Genomic DNA, 13,821 nt, shown 5'->3' on the forward strand with positions numbered 1-13,821 from the left:
TGGTGTTCACCATTCCATCTTGAAAAAAATCTCTTTAGTATTTTCTGTGGGTCAGTTTGCTAGCAGTGGAGTCTTTCAACTGTTGTTTATCTGAGAATGTCTTAATCTCTCCTTCATTTCTGAAGGGTAGTTTTGCTAGGTACAGAATACTTGGTAGGCAGGTTTTTTTCCTCAGCTCTTTGCATATGTCATTGCAATGCCTTCTGGCCTCTATGGTTTCTGATGAAAAATCAGCAATTAGTCTTATTGAAGATTCTTTGTACATGATAACTCCGCTCTTGCTGCTTTAACACTGTCTTTGTCATTTGATGGTTTATGATGTATGTAGATGTGGCTCTCTTTGACTGTATCATGCTTGGACTTCCTTGAGCTTTTGGGATGTGCAGATTAACAGCAGTCATCAAATTTGTGAAATTTTAGGCCATTATTTCTCCAAATACTCCTTCAGTCTCTTTTTCTGTCTCTTCATCTGGAACTCCCATTATGTGTATAATAGGATGCTTGAAGGTGTCCCATAGGACTCTGAGATTCTGTTAATTTCTCTTCGTTCTTTTTTCTTTCTGTTTCTCACACTGGATAATCTCAATTGGCCTATCTTCATGTTCACTGACTCATACTTCTGCCTGTTCAAGTCTGATACTGAGCTTTCTCCAGTCAATTTTTTATTTTAGTTATTGTACTTTTCAACTACAGATCTTCTATTTGGTTCTTTTTTGTAATTTCTCTTTATTGATATTCTCTATTTGGTAAGACACTGTTCTTATACTTCTTTAGACATGGTTTCATTTAGTTCTTTGAACATATTTTAAATAGCTATTTTAACATCTTCATTTAGTAAGTCCAATGTCTGAGATTCCTCACAGACAGTTTCTAAACTGCTATTTTTCTTTTGTATGGTCCATATATATATTTTTTTACTTTGAATTTCCATATCTTGTAACTTTTTGTTGAAAACTGGACATCTTAAAAAATATAATGTGACAACCCTGGAAATCAGAGTCTACTACCTCCCTAGGGTTTCCTGCTGTTGCTTTACGCTGTTTTTTTTTTTTTAAGTAACTTTTCTGAACAAATTCTATAAAGTCTACTGAAGCTGCCACTCAACTAGCTTAGTGGTCAGCTAATGCCTAGATGGAGATATCCTTAAACATCTAGAAACAATAAATCTCCCAGTCTTTGCCGAGGGACTACGTGCACATAGCCATCAACGCTGAGGGCAGGGAGTTATCAATTCGGCCTTAGCCTTCCCTTTCTTCTTGCCCAGAGCCTCAAGGGCAGCCAAAGGTAAAGGGTAGGCCCCTCTCAGATCTTTCCTGAGCATGCACTCAGGCCTGTGCACACTTGTGGTCTTCTAGAGTCCTAGGAATATATCAGTGCTTTTCAACATATCTATGGACATCTCATCCTCAGTTTTTCCGATAAAGCTTTTGGTTAGTCTATTGTTTGTCTCAAGTGTTATCCACTGCCTCATGCATTGTGACATTAAAACAGTTGCTTGGGGACTTCCCTGGTGGTCTAGGGGGTAAGACTCCGAGCTCCCAATGCAGGGGCCCTGGGATCGATCCCTGGTCAGGGAACTAGGTCCTGCAACTAAGGAGTCCGCATGCCGCAACGAAGATCCTGAGTGGTGCAACTAAGACCCGGCACAGCCAAAATAAATAAATTAAATAAATAAATATTTAAGAAACTAAAATAAAACACTTGCCTGTAAGTGTTTTTTGACAAACACCTCACACATAGACACAGAGGCTCATACGCACTGGATAGCTCTGAGTAAGGTCGAATAAAGATAAGCCTTTTGAGTGGAGTCTTCCAGAGAGCCATCAGACAGGTCAAATACTGACAATTCTTTGGGAATGAAATTGTGAAAGAGGTCCAGCTCTGTTCTGCTCCCTCCAGTCCTGGGAATGCAGGCTGATATTTTTCAAGGTTATCAATCACTGAGCTGAGTATGGCAATGAGAATAGGGCAAGGTAAAATGCCACAAGCTTATTACTATTCTTATCAAGGTTCAGCCATTTTTCTTGAATAAATGCTTACTACAAAAGCTACAAGCCTTTGGTTAATTTCCAGAGTTTTGGAAAAGTTTTCCATAAAGTTTTGCCAAAATTCTGTTGCTTTTATCACAGGGCAAAATGTTGGAGGTCTTTACTCCACCATTTTTTTCTGCTATTAACTCCTCACTTTGTTTTAAAACTCCCAGCCAGTTCTCTCCCCATGGCTTTTTGCTCCTATTGACAGTACTAGTACATAAAGTATTTAAATGTCTTTAAATGAATATCAAAATAACATCTATATTATATATTGGTATGAGGTATAAAATGGCTTACAAAAAAAAAGGCATAGTACCTATCTTCACAGAACTTACTGTCAGATATAAATGAAATCCTGTTACTACTTCAGAGTGTTACTTGACCTAATGAGTAAATCTCTAACATCTATCTCTTTCTTTGCGAGGTTACCTTTGCCTTGTTTTTTTGTTTTTGTTTTGTTTTTAATTTATTTATTTTTATTTTTGCCTGTGTAGGGTCTTCGGTGCTGTGCACGGGCTTTCTCTAGTTGCGGCGAGCGGGGGCTACTCTTCGTTGCAGTGCGCGGGCTTCTCATTGCGGTGGCTTCTCTTGTTGCGGAGCATGGGTTCTAGGCATGCGGGCTTCAGTAGTCATGGCTCGCAGGCTCTAAAGCGCAGGCTCAGTAGTTGTGGCGCACAGGCTTAGTTGCTCTGTGGCATGTGGGATCTTCCCGGACCAGGGCTGGAACCCGTGTCCTCTGCATTGGCAGGCGGATTCTTAACCACTGCGCCACGAGGGAAGTCCCTTTGTTTTTGTCTTTAAAAGAATTTTATGAGTTCAATTGTTTACTCATTCTCAACTGAGGAGAAATTATTTGGTCCAAATATCTGCAACGGTTTATGACTTGCCCTTGGCCCCAAACTCTAGTTGGATCTTTCTAGTATCTATAGAATCACAACACACTAATAGACACTATCTATCAGAACAATTCCTAGGCTTTCAGCTAGATCAGCTCTACTGGTCTAAGAAACTATTATTTTCTTCTGTCAACTCCCTCACTCTCAGAATAGATGCAGAACATGATAAATGACAACCTCAAGTATATATAGCCAACAGATCTCTTCTTGTCTAATTGATGCATTCAGTACTTTATTTATACGGACAGTATTTCTCAGGATACAGTGTACCATCCCTGAGTAGTCATTTCCTCTTCCCACTACTGTCCAATTTTTCTCAAAGTTAATGTCTCCAAAGGGAAGAGTTAGGATGTAAATGAATAGAAGTACACAGGAGGCCTCAAAAAATACTGGAACACCTGATTACACTTCTATTGGTACATTCTGTCTTCTGAACTAGGGGGCTGAAAGTGAGACTGAGATAAAAGATTTTCCTACCTACAATCAATTAAGTAAGCTTGTTTTATGTCTCGTAGCCACTAAGTGAATTTTTAAAATCATAGCCATGCAGGTAGTGAAAATTTCTTCCAGTTCCTGGTTATAGGCTTCATAATCAATCCTAACATATGAGCATTTTGTGGTTCTTTTTTTCAGTGGCATCACAGTGGGAAATCAGGAGCAATTATATCAGGGGCTTTAACTCAGTTACCATTAGATACTAGTTGGGTCCTCTTAAAATTAACAGAAAATCTGCATAAGACCAGGGACAACTACTTTCTTTTTAATTTCTACACCTATAAAGATGTCTATTGACAAATCATGAACAATTTATATCTACACGGAACCAAGTCAACTCCTGTGGACCAATCAATATGTTATCCCAACAATCAAAACCCCGCACCATACCAACTCCGTATCCTTATAATTTTCCACAGAAAATATTTATTCAGTTCCTCCACAGGATGCTATTCATTTTCTAAATCTGCAGTTCTATTGTGGTGATCTCACAGGGATGTTGTGGGATATTTTAAAACTCTAGAGAAACAGTGATATGTAATATCTGGTGTACAGGACAAAAACTAATAGCTAAAGATAGTTTAAAGTTTCAACATTAGATACTGCTACATTCCTTTCAATGCTGCTGTCTGTATCTCTGCAGAGTTGGATTTTTGACAGTTTCTGTAACAAAAGCAATAAATGAGGGTGGTTGTGTCCAATCTCATCTCAAGGTGTGAGAAACTGTGCCCTAATAGCCACACATATCTCGTTAGCAAGTAATTATGCATATTTCTGAACAAAGTAAAATGTTTTCTTTCAAACACAAAACCAAAAATATTTTTGCTTATTAAGCTGTAAGATCAAAACGGTAAGTATTTTTATACCCTAATAACATAATAGCTTAGTATCTGAAAAAATACTTCATGTATTTATATGCTGCTGATGATTTATATCCCCACGATGATGAGAAAAGAAATCACCCAAACACTAAGGTGACTGTGAACAGAGAAAACTTGGAAACCTTTGTCCTAGATGGAGTCCACTAACCCAAACAAGTAACTGTTCATACAATTTTCTTCAAATATTTATCAAATGTTTGAGTGTACACAATACATCTGACCAAATAACTCACCTATCTGAACCAGAGACTGTGTCATGAAAATCTCCATGTTTCACTTAAAGATTAAATAGCACTGAGCTTTCATATGTCATCCAGAATTAAACAGCCAATCCACAAATAAAATTTCAAAAAGTAAAATTTTGAATAATTTCTGCATAATACCTGAGTGTGAGCTCTCAATGGTGGTGTCTGACTTGGAATCCAGAGATGAAGGAATTTGTCTTAATTGGGGAACATAGTACATCTTTGTACTACCAGAAGGCTTATATGGCAACAGTAAAGGCTGGCCTAAGGACATAAAGATCAGAATAATTAATAAGAAAACATTTATTAATTAACTGAACAAATATTAAGTACCTTTAATGTGCCAAGCAGTGGTCAAGATTCTTGGAATGTATCAGTAAACTAGCATTCTAGAAGAGGGAGATAGACAGTAAACAATTAGCATACTAAATAAGTAAATCATCTAGTGTTTTTATAAATTATTAGTGACATAAAAAATTAGAAAATACTGGGACTTCCCTGGTCGTGCAGTGGGTTAAGAATCTGCCTGCCAATGCAGGGGACAGGGGTTCGATACCTGGTCTGGGAAGATCTCACATGCTGTGGAGCAACTAAGCCTGTGCACCACAACTACTGAGCCTGCGTGCCACAACTACCAAAGCCCGCCCGCCCTAGAGCCCGAGCGCCACAACTACTGAGCCCATGTGCCGCAACTACTGAAGCCCACGTGCTCTAGGGCCCTTGTGCTGCGAGTACTGAGCCCTCGTGCTGCAACTACTGAAACCTGTGCGCCTAGAGCCCGCACTCTGCAACAGGAGAAGCCACCACAATAAGAAACCCATGCAGCACAACGAAGAGTAGCCCCTACTCACCACAGCTAGGGAAAGCCCGTGTGCAGCAACAAAGACCCAAAACAGCCACTCCCCCCCCCAAAAAATTAGAAAATGCTGAGGAAGATTAGAAGTATTTGGGAAATTGCAGCAGGATGCAGTTTAAATAGAGTGGTAAGGGTAGGATTCATTGAGAAGACGACTTCTTAGCAATCTATTCCATATTTAGATGGCTCTAACTAAGAAACACTTTATCTTATATTGAACCCAAACCTGGTCGTTGTTAACCCCTACTACTGATCTTTGAAGATTCTCCCTCCAGAGTCATAGAAAGTAAATCTAATTCTCTTCTATGTGGCAGATTTTCAAAATAAGTTTTCCATTATAAAAGTATAAATTCTCAATATTAAAAAAATACACAGAAATAAAAAAGACAAAGTCTTACCACTCAAAGATAACTATTATTAATATTTTAATGTATTTCTACAGGTCTTTCCTCTGTATTGCTTATTTGTTTACATAGTTGTGTATAGTATGTATAATGTGGAATTCAGTTTTTCTACTTTACATTGATAATAAAATATTCATTTTATTTCCTATCTTCACATTTTTTATCATTCTACTACACATTAAGTGTTTTTAACCCTTCTCATAATGTTAAAAATTTAGGCTGGATTAAATTTTCAATAATAAAGAATTCTGTAATAAAGACTTCCTGTTCATAGCATACCCATTCTCCCCTGCTGCCCCATTTCACATAAGTTTCCTGATTTCAGAGTGAAAAATTATGTCATTTATAAAGTTTCGTTTTTTTAAATACTAACTGCTAAAATTCTTTCTAAAATGTCTGTGACATGGTAGTAATTTGATTATTATAGAAGATGAAATCTTTTTCTTCTTCTTATTTTTTTGCTTCATTGGGTCTTCATTGCTGCACGCGGGCTTTCTCTAGTTGCGGTGTGGGGGGCTACTCTTCGTTGTGGTGCGCGAGCTTCTCACTCTTCTCACTGCAGTGGCTTCTCTTGTTGTGGAGCACAGGCTCTAGGCATGCAGGCTTCAGTAGTTGTGGAGCATGGGCTCAGTAGTTGTGGCTCGCGGGCTCTAGAGCACAGGCTCAGTAGTTGTGGAGCACGGGCTTAGTTGCTCTGCGGCATGTGGGATCTTCCCGGACCAGGGCTCGAACCCGTGTCCCCTGCACTGGCAGGTGGATTCTTAACCACTGCGCCACCAGGGCAGTCCCTGAAATCTTTTTCTATACACTTGTTTTTCTTTCATGATGTGGTAGAAACTCTGTCTCTGTAACAGCATTTTGATATTTAGCTGGGTACATACTGCTCATCTGTACACTGTATTTCCCAATCTCCCTTGCAGACATGTATGGACATATGACTGAGTCTGGGCCCATAGGTCAAGGGTGAGAATAATGTCTGCAACTTCCAGGCATCCCATGAAAACACTCCACTGGCTGCTGCTAAAATTTATCCTCCCCATTACTCTTCTTTTCCAGTATTTTCTTTATTATTCTTCCTGAAAAAACTTAAGATCAATTAAACAAGTTCAAAAGAACAATTCCATTAGAATTTTGAGTAGAATTACATTAGAGTTTAAATTCATTTGGGAATAAATGACATCTTTAAATATTCAATTTTCCCATTCAGAAATATCCCATCCCTCCTTTTAGTCTACTGTCCTTTTCTATGCCTACACAAAGGATTAGTGTTGCCATCACATGAGCCCTATAAAATTCTTGTTTAGGTTACTCCTCAGTATTCATGGGGTTGTACTGCTCATTCAAATAGAATTTTGTAGATAGCTACCACTTCTCCTGATTAAACACAACAGCTTCTTCAGTTTATCCTTATGGACCATGGTCTTCTCTTGCATCCTGTAATCACCTCTAGATGGACTCCTAGTTGCCCATGTCTAGTTTATAAAAATCAAAATACTCTAGACAGAGTCTGATAGTCCCAGAGTAGAATGAGATCTCCTTCATTCTGGATGCAATAACAACTTATAAACTACTTAGAATTGTGTTACCATCCTTGGCCACTCCATGATTCTGATGATTTGACATGGAATCCATATTACTAGTACCCTGCTTCCAACCAAGGAACTGACTTCATAGTGAAGGAAATGAGACAAAAGGCTGACGACTAAAGGGAGTCACTGTTCTCCTCACAAGCCTGATCACCCACAGCTATGGTAAACTCAAGAACAAAAAAGCGAGTGAACAATTTACTGATAACTGTCATGGCACAAGCTGGGAGGCATCACTTTCTGAGGCTGGAATGCTAGCTTACTGAATACGGCATGTGCTCAGAACCACATGTGGCACTTGCCTATCCCACAGACAGAATGCATGTATTTAGGAACAAAGGCAGAAGCCTTTAAAATCTTTTGCTTTCTATCTCTGTGACTCTGCTTTGTTTGATGGAAGATCTTAGAAATAAGGGAGGGGCACTTCTACCGGGAGACAGGAGCCATCTAGTCATTTTACATTCTTTTTTTTTTTTTTTTTTTTTTTTTTTTTATACCTGTATTCGGTTTTTTTTTTTTTTTTTTTTTTTTATTTATTTATTTATTTATTTATTTATTTATTTATGACTGTGTTGAGTCTTCGTTTCTGTGTGAGGGCTTTCTCTAGTTGCGGCAAGTGGGGACCACTCTTCATCGCGGTGCGCGGGCCTCTCACCATCGCGGCCCCTCTTGCTGTGGAGCACAGGCTCCAGACGCGCAGGCTCAGTAATTGTGGCTCACGGGCCCAGTTGCTCCGTGGCATGTGGGATCTTCCCAGACCAGGGCTCGAACCCGTGTCCCCTGCATTTGCAGGCAGATTCTCAACCACTGCGCCACCAGGGAAGCCCCTCATTTTACATTCTTTATGTCACTGAAACAATACAGGGAATAGGATGCCATAGTGTTGACTAAAACTACAATTGACCTTAACTATCAGGGAGAAATAAGGTTACCTTAAAAGAAGAAAGTCAGTAGGAGTATGGCTTACACCTAGGGGACCACTTTACCAAGCCTGGTCATAGAAATTAACAAAAAATTACCTTAAACCTATGCAGGGCTAGCAAAGCCTTAGACTACTTAGGAACACTTGTACCAACCTATCAGGCAAAACCCCAGCCAATGAGAACCTGGCTGAATTCAAGGAGAATGAAGAAATGTATAGAGGCTGGAAGAATTTAAATAACAGGAAAAATAGGTTGTAGCCTCTACTTCTCTTTGGACGTTGCTGTAGTCATTATTGTTAGGATATTGACTTAGTAGTTTTCTTCCTCCACCAGTGTATATAAAGCTTGGTGGTGATGGTTAAATTTACCATTTAGTTCAAAGTTTGCAGAAAATGGACAACAACAATTGGGCAGAATTACAATGGACCCAGAGCAAGAATGGTTACCATGTGGAGATGGAGAATTCAGAGGCAAGATAAGTGGCTTTTTGAAATTCTCAACAACTTTATGTTTGGATGCAGAAGTCTTAAAGTTACTTTGGACTGCCTATCTCTGGGGGAAGAAGCGACTATTCAGCAAATAATGGTTGTTCCTGGGAGAGAAAGAAAGGACTGGAGAAGGGTAAAGAAGAAAGTCCAACCATAAAATTTATTTCTTCAAAAAACTTGCAAATGGAACTAAATATAAACATATAGCATATTACTCTTAATTTGTTAATTCAGAGCAGTGGACACATAGTCATAAATTCAACATGCTATTCTGTATACTTTTTTTTTTTTTTAAAGCAATTCCTTTATTTTTATTATTTATTTATTTATTTTTGGCTGTGTTGGGTCTTCGTTTCTGTGCAAGGGCTTTCTCTAGTTGCGGCAAGCGGGGGCCACTCTTCATCGCGGTGCGCGGGCCTCTCGCTATCGCGGCCTCTCCTGTTGCAGAGCACAAGCTCCAGACACGCAGGCTCAGTATTTGTGGCTCACGGGCCTAGTTGCTCTGCGGCATGTGGGATCTTCCCAGACCAGGGCTCGAACCCGTGTCCCCTGCATTGCCAGGCGGATTCTCAAGCACTGCGCCACCAGGGAAGCCCTATTCTGTATACTTTTAAAATATTTTTTAAAATTTTACTTCTGAATCCACAGAGTTAAAAATATTTTATTATTAAACCAAATAATATTTCTCTTTTAAAGGAGTCCTTTCTACCAAGTACCTGTATGTAAAGGTAAGACCATGAACTGTGGGCTCTCTATAGACTGATCCATTTGATGTCAGAAGAGGTATAAAATACACTTTCACAGTTGGATTTCCTCTCCTGTGCTCTTCCACCAACATGAAAACAGCATAGCCCAGAGTAGCCTGGGTTTCAGTACAAGGCATGTGGAACAGACCCAAACCGTTTTTGCATCCTGATGCCAAACTCCAACGGACTCATAAGCCCATGAGTGAGGAAAGCAAATGTCTGTTGTTATAAAGCACTGAGATTTTCGAGGTTCTTATACAGTATCACGGTGGCAATAGGTAACTGACACATTAAAGGTGTTCTGTGTGATATTGATTAGACTATACATTTGGGGGGCATAATTTTATTTCACAATAAAAGTGTATAAGAAATATAACCATCTCGGGCTGCCCTGATAGCTCAGTGGTTAAGAATCCGCCTGCCAATGCAGGGGACACGGGTGCCAGCCCTGGTCCGGGAAGATCCCACATGCCGCGGAGCAACTAAGCCCATGTGCCACAACTACTGAGCCTGCGCTCTAGAGCCCGCGAGCCACAACTACTGAGCCCATGCACCACAACTACCGAAGCCCACGTGCCTAGAGCCCGTGCTCCACCACAAGAGAAGCCACCGCAATGAGAAGCCCGTGCACCGCAATGAAGAGTAGCCCCCGCTCGCCGCAACTAGAGAAAGGCTGCACGCAGCGATGAAGACCCGACACAGCCAAAATAAAATAAATAAAATAAAAAAAAAAGAAAAGAAATATAACCATTTCAACATATAAATGTATTTATTCAAATTAAATTCAGTGCAATTTAAATGTGGAACTAAGCAATTTTCTTTATACATTTAGGCATATTCCATTTATACCTACAGACAGATAAACTTTTTGCACAAGTAGGAACACTTAAAATCTATTTTGAATAGATTTGTACAAACTGTTGAATACTTTAAAATTAGTAATTGAAAGTTCCCACCCTCATTTGGAGGTAGAATGGGAACTTAACTTTCCAGTTACTGGTCTGAAAAAGAAAATAACTTGCTATAATTTTGAATGTTATATAGTGTAAGCACTATAAAAATATCACTGTCATGATAGCATAGGAACACTCTAAATGTTGTAGACCTTATGGTAGAAATTGCTAGCTGTTCACCAAAACTCATTTCTTTTTCATCCTGGAAAGCACAGCTAAACTATTCCTAGTCAGTGGAAAGTGATGTGGGCCACACCTAGGCCTAGACCATAAAAGCCTCCCAACATGTGCTCCTCCATGCTTTTCGTCCCTTCCAGTTGACTATGATGATGAATCCAAGGTTCCATGTTTTAAAGAAAGCAGAGTCACAGTCAACCTGGGTCCCTGCTCAACGTTTCTTGAGCAAGAAATAGACTGGTATTGTGTTTGCTATCTGTTCACTGTCTCATGCAAAACAATAGTAAAAGAAACAATGCCAAATAATTATCTACCTCCCTAAAATTGAACCTCTATAGTTTTTATGTTTTCATGAACTACTTGCATTCTTATGACAAGTATTATGAGTTGAAAATACGTCAGCCACAAGTAGCATGAGTTTCACATAGGTTGTTAACTTCACTAGAAATTGAAGTAAAAACATAATAAATTATATTCTCTTCATAGCTATGTAAATAAAAGATGTTATCATCATGTACAACCTAATGCTTAAAATTAAAATTAGGTTTTCTAACTAGAAAGACCCAATCAAGAAATTTATTGGTTAATGACACACAAAAGTTGGTAATGTGACCTAAAATTCTCTTACCATCTGTGCCATGAAGAACAGTAATCTGTTGGACTGAAGATGATGAAGCAAACTTGACAGGAACTTTGCCCAACTTCTGTGTACTGAGCTCTGGAATATCATGTCCACGATCTTCAGCATTACCAAAAATCTCAGATGAAAACATGGTTTTTCCTGGACTCTCTGTTGTTATCTGAGTGACTGCATCAGATGATAATTTTCCAGAGACGGGAGAAAACGGGGTCTTAATCTCCTTTGGTGATCTGAACAAAAAAGGGAAAGCACACAGCAGGTCATATCCTTGGCTTATCAAATACTGTAATTTCTTTCCAAATGTGGCTTCAATATTTTTTGGAGACACATCCAACTCCAATGGTTAAGTTATTTCTGCAGTACCCTTTGCTTTTTTACATACTTATTACAGGGTGATCATGCATGAGTTTACTTTTACTTATTTTAAAATCTACTTTTATTTTGGATTTAGAATGCTATTATATAAGGAAAGGGTACTTTTCAGTTGAAGTGGAAAGATATCCATTACAAAATAATTACTGGAAGTCCACTATAAATTAGGGGACTATGCTAAACGCATAGAGTGTACAAAAATAAAAAAGAAACAGAGCCTTTCCTCAAAGAGTTTATATGTCAGTGGGGGAACCAGAGGTTTTTAAGGTTGTAATTATGTATATAGATGATAAAGAATCCATATTAAAACATAATGGAGTAAATAAATGAGTGTATAAATAAATAAATAATAGGAGGGAGGGAGAAGACAAATCTTGCCAACAGAAGAATTCCATATGTAGGTAACCTCCCCCCCGCCACCCCCCCCCCCCCCCCCGCCGGCATCCATCTCCTCCCCAAGGAGGTGGAGGTGAAGCTTAATCTTCCCCTTAAGTCCAGTCCTGGGCTGGCCTTAATGATTGAATTCCAAAGAGAGTATAAAATGGGAGAAAAAGTAACTTTACAGTGGAGAAACCAAGCAAACACCATGTTATGCAAGTGATGATGTTTCACATCACCAGTGATGTCACGGAGACACTACATACTCTCTGTTATGATGTGATGAGACGGTTACTTCGCTTCTGTGGTATTCTTTGTCAAAACCTATAACTCCAGTCTAATCATGAGAAAAACATCAGCCAAACCCAGACTGAGGACAATTCTACAAAATATCAGACAAATATTCCTCAAGACTGTCAAAATCATAAAAAACAAGGAAGGAATGAGGAACTGTCATAGACCAGAGAAGACTAAGGAGACATGACAACTAACTAAGTGGAATGTGATATACTGGATTGGGTCCTAGAACAGAAAAAGGTCATTAACAGGAAAACTGGTGAAATCCAAAAAAAGTCTTAAGTTTAGTTAATAGTAATGTATAAATGTTGGCTTTTTAATTTTGAAAAATATAGTATGGTAGTATAAGATGTTAGCAATAGGAAAAACTGGGAGAGAGGTAAAGGGAACTCTGTTTGTATCTTTTCTGCAGATTTGAAACTATTTGAAAATAAAAAAGGTCATTTTTAAAAAATGGAGTAATATTGTATTGTATTATATCACAGAAGAAGAAGACCTTTTAAAAGGTCTTTTAAATCTCTACCCTCTATATACTATTCACTAATTAAAAGGACAATTATGAGAAAAGAAAATAGGCCCATCTCCTTTATGTATACAGAAGCAAAAATCATACACAAAATGTTAGACAATCAAATGTAGAGTGTGTGAGTGAGTGAATGTGTGTGTGTGTGTGTGAATTCCTACCAAGTTGTTTTACTCCAGAAATGCAAGGTGAGTTAACATTCAAATATCAATAAATGTCATGCACCACATGAATAAAATAAAGGAGAAAATGTATATGATCATATCAGTATAGTCAGATAAAGCATTTGATAAAATTCAATAATTATGTATGATTAAAAACTCATAGCAAAGGGAAACTACAAAAAACTTTAGAGCCACCATCCTATTTATAGTGAAATGTGGAGAATGTCCACTGTAAGATTAGGAACAAAATAAGAATGCCAACTCTTACCTTTTCTATTCAACCTGTTAGTAAAAGTATTAAATGGCATTAGCAGTAAGGCAGGAAAAAGAAATCAGAAATATAAGGCTAAGAAAGGAAGAAATAATACTGTCACTTTCCATATTTGATATAATTAAGGATACAGAAAATCCAAAACCATCTACAGATAACTTATTAGAATATCAGTTAGTTTTTAGAAGAGTTGCCAGATAAGAGACCAAACATTAAAAAATTCCACTAACATTTTTCTGTGTCTGAAAAGTTATAAAATTAAAAACTAAAAAATATGCCATCTACATTATCATCAAAACATCATATACCTAATAATAAGTGTAATAAAAAATGTAAGAACCCTGAACAGAAAACTATTAATATATCATAGAGAGAAATTAAAGGTGATCTAAATAGGATTTCTACTTTGAGGCAGGATATATAGGCATACCTCACTTTATTGCACTTCACTTTATTGTACCTTGCAGATAATGCTTTTTTTTTTTTTTTTTTT

The 13,821-nt window shown here is 38.2% G+C and overlaps 1 long non-coding RNA gene and 1 pseudogene across 2 annotated transcripts in view; one reads left to right on the plus strand and one right to left on the minus strand.

The window, feature by feature from the left end:
• Positions 1–12,828, minus strand: LOC309653960. Its single transcript, XR_014259675.1, has 2 exons — positions 11,312–12,828; positions 1–4,814 (listed from the first exon to the last, which is right to left on the minus strand). It is a non-coding gene; the product is annotated as an uncharacterized lncRNA (long non-coding RNA).
• Positions 12,829–13,279: 451 nt separating this feature from the next.
• The window catches only part of LOC309653958, a 37,839-nt pseudogene continuing 37,297 nt past the window's right edge, over positions 13,280–13,821 (plus strand). Inside the window, exon 1 of the transcript in view lies at positions 13,280–13,288. The product of the transcript in view is annotated as an uncharacterized misc_RNA (transcript). The remainder of the gene's footprint in view (positions 13,289–13,821) is intronic.

This window comes from Balaenoptera physalus (assembly GCF_965194825.1).
Source record: "Balaenoptera physalus genome assembly, contig: HAP1_SCAFFOLD_1553, whole genome shotgun sequence".
Taxonomy (NCBI): domain Eukaryota; kingdom Metazoa; phylum Chordata; class Mammalia; order Artiodactyla; family Balaenopteridae; genus Balaenoptera; species Balaenoptera physalus.